Raw genomic sequence first — 3,700 nt, forward strand, 5'->3', positions numbered from 1 at the left:
TATATATATATACACATACACACACAGAGTCAAACCTCTCTATAACATTCTTATTTGTTCTGAATAATTTTGGATGTTATATCGAAGTGCTGTTATATAGAATATATATTATAACATAACATAAAAATTAATTCCGGAAAAGCGTGGCTTTATAGTGAAGTGTTGTTATATAGGGATGTTGTTATAGAGAGGTCTGACTGTATATATATAAAATTGACCGGTGGGTCGAAACTATTGGCATTCGCCAAAAATGATAAAAAAAAAAAAGTGTATATTATATGTATATAATACACATATACAAAGAATATATATTTTATCAGCTATTATTTTGGGAGTGACCAAAAATATATGTTTCTCTTATTGGGTTATTATTTATTAGACCGAAAATAAAAAATAAAAAAACATGAAATAAAAAAATACTCTAGAAAAGTTGTATCCGGTCACTATGATTTTTGTATAAGTTAGTGAAAGTCTTTGATTTTTGTGTGAAAAAATATAGTTATATAATTTTGGTAAAAAAATCATAATTATATGATCATTTGTGAAATTTTTTCAAAAATTAATATTCGTTTTGTGACTCAAGAAAATTAACAATACTTGTTGAAGTGATATTTGTTGGCTGTTGCGTCACTCGAGAAAATTCACTCGCTTCCTGGACTTGCATTTGCTTCACATTAATTCACTAACTAAAAATATCTTACTTAATTAATGTATTGTTGATAGTCCAAATCTTTTCAAGCGTACTACTTCATTTATTTTAAAAGAAACTAAAAGAGGAAGGGTCCGTTTGGTTTAAATGCAAGTTATGCGGGATTAGTAATATATACATGAATATTAATACAAGGATTAATAATGCAAGAATTGTAATTTAAGAATTTTAATGCACAACCTATAATATAAGGAATTATAATGTAAAGTTTATTTATTATACGTTTGGTTATTAAAATTGACCCCCTCCATCTCAGTATATGATGTTGCTTGACTCGGCATGAAATTTAAGAAAGAGAAAAGACGTTTGAATCTTGCAGTTTAAAACAAAACGTGGATAATTATGTGGCTATATTTTATCTCATTATGAGTAAGATAAAAAGTTTAAAATGAAATTATTTTAAATATAAAAATATATTATTATTTTTGGCCTAAGACCTAAAAAATGAGTATTAGATATAAATTGAGAGGAAGTATATGGTGGAGTATTTTGTAACAAATGCAAGAACAACCTAAATTGCTTCCCAAGTTGGAAAATCATGGTGGCCACAGGCATGAGCTCAGCTCACTCTAGTATCAGAAGGCTATGGGATGGAGGTGGAGCTTTCTCTCATGTTGATGACTAAGGTCAATGTTGGCGAAGAACCTTTGTGTGATCTTGGATATATTTTAGAAATATAAGACTTTCTAAGAGCCCGTTTGGCCAATTTATTTGATTAGTGCTTTTTGCAAGTTCATTATATGTGGCCAATTTTTTCAAAAAGTACTTTTAAGTGTCAAATTACGAAAAATACAGTAAAAGTTTAATTTTCAATTAGTATTATTTAAAAAAGAAAAATAAATCTAAATATTTATTATAAATGAATTCTAAAGTAAAAAATATAAATTAAAATTTTCAATTTATATAAAATATAGTTATTCCAAAGCAATAACATTGAGTATTTGTTTTTACTTGTTGTTGATATGATAATTTAAATACTTTAAAATATATCATTCAATATAAATTAAAATCCACTCTTAGGAAAAGGAGACAACAACAACAACAACAACAACAACCACCCAGTGTAATCACACAAGTGGGGTCTGGGGAGGGTAGGATGGACGCAACCTTACCCTTACCCTGGAAGGACAGAAAAACTGTTTCTGATAGACCCTCGGCTAAAGAAGGTGAAGGAAGCCCTGATAGCAAGTAATAGCAAGACAAATAATTAGAAAACTAAATCGAAGATAGCAACAGAGAATATGAAAGACGTACCGATAACAAATAATAGCAAGATAATATATTTAGAAAACTAAATTCAAGGCAGCAAACGAGAATATGAACGAAGTACTGCTAGTAAACTACGGAATTACCGATGGCAAGTAATAACGTAACAAGACATGCGAATATAGCAAACTAAGGAAAAGAGGGTACCGTACTAGCACTAATACTATCGAACTAGAGAAGACAAGGGAAACGCACGATTACCTACTAACCTTCTACCCTAATCTTCAACCTCCACACCCTTCTATCTAGGATCATATCCTCGGTTAACTCAAGTTGCGCCATGTCCCGCCTGATCACCTCTCTTCAAGGCTTCTTTGGCCTACGTCTACCCCTCTTCTCACCTCCCAAGGCCAACCTCTCATATCTCCTAACTGGGGCATCTGTGCTTCTCCTCTTAACATGCCCAAACCATCTCAACCTCGCCTCACACATCTTTGCCTCCACATGGGCCACTCCCACCTTGTCCCGAATAACTTCATTCCTAATTCTATCCAACCTAGTATGCCCACACATCCATCTCAACATCCTCATTTCCGCTACTTTCATCTACTGGACATGGGAGTTTTTGATTGGCCAATACTCTGTCCCATACAACATAGTCGGTCTAACCACTAACTTGTAGAACTTACCCTTAAGTCTCAACGGCAAATCCTTATCACACAAGACATCGGAAGCGAGCCTCCACTTCATCCACCCTGCTCCGATACGGTGTGTGACATCCTCATCTATCTCCCAATCCTTCTGAAATATAGATCCCAGATACTTGAAACTCTCTCTCCTAGGAATGACTTGGGTATAGAGCCTCATATCCCCGTCCGCCTCCTGGGTAACACCGCTGAACTTGTACTCCAAGTTCCCTGTATTGGTCCTGCTCAACTAGAAACCATTAGACTCTAGAGTATGTCTCCAAACCTCCAGCCTCTTGTTAACGCTACCTCGCATCTCATCAATCAGGACTATGTCATCCGCAAATAACAAGCACCAAGGCACCTCCCCTTGAATGTGTCGCGTCAAAGAATCCATCGCCAGGGAAAACAAAAACGGGCTAAGTGTTGATTCCTGATGCAACCCCATCTCAACCGAAAAGTAGTCAGAGTCTTCTCCTGCTGTCCTAACCCGTGTCTTAGCTCCATCATACCTGTCCTGAATCACTCTAATATACGCTACAGGCACTCCTCTAGCCTCCAAACATCTCCATATAACCTCTCTCGAAACTTTGTCATAGGCTTTCTCCAGGTCAATGAACACCATATGCAAATCATTCTTCACCGCCCTATACTGCTCCACCAATCTCCTCACAACGTGAATGACCTCAGTAGTCGACCGTCCCGGCATGAAACCAAAGTGGTTCTCGGAAATGGACATACACTCCTCAACCTCCCTTCAATCACCCTCCCCCACACTTTCATCGTGTGGCTTAACAACTTGATTCCCATACAGTTGTTGCAGTTTTGGACATTCCCCTTGTTCTTGTACAACGGGATCATCGTACTCCGCCTCCACTCTTCGGGCATCTTCTTCGTCCTAAAAATGACGTTAAACAACCTAGCAAGCCATTCCAAACCCTCCTTACCATGCTCTTCCAGAATTTCACCGGGATCTCGTCCGGCGAATAAAATATGATTGAACTAAAAAAGAGAAGAAAGATATAGTAGAAATAAAAAGGAAAAGGAAAAGAAAAATGTTAAATTAATGAGGGATAATTTGGAAAATATTAATTTATTG

The sequence above is a fragment of the Nicotiana attenuata genome, unplaced genomic scaffold, assembly GCF_001879085.1.
Source record: "Nicotiana attenuata strain UT unplaced genomic scaffold, NIATTr2, whole genome shotgun sequence".
NCBI lineage: Eukaryota > Viridiplantae > Streptophyta > Magnoliopsida > Solanales > Solanaceae > Nicotiana > Nicotiana attenuata.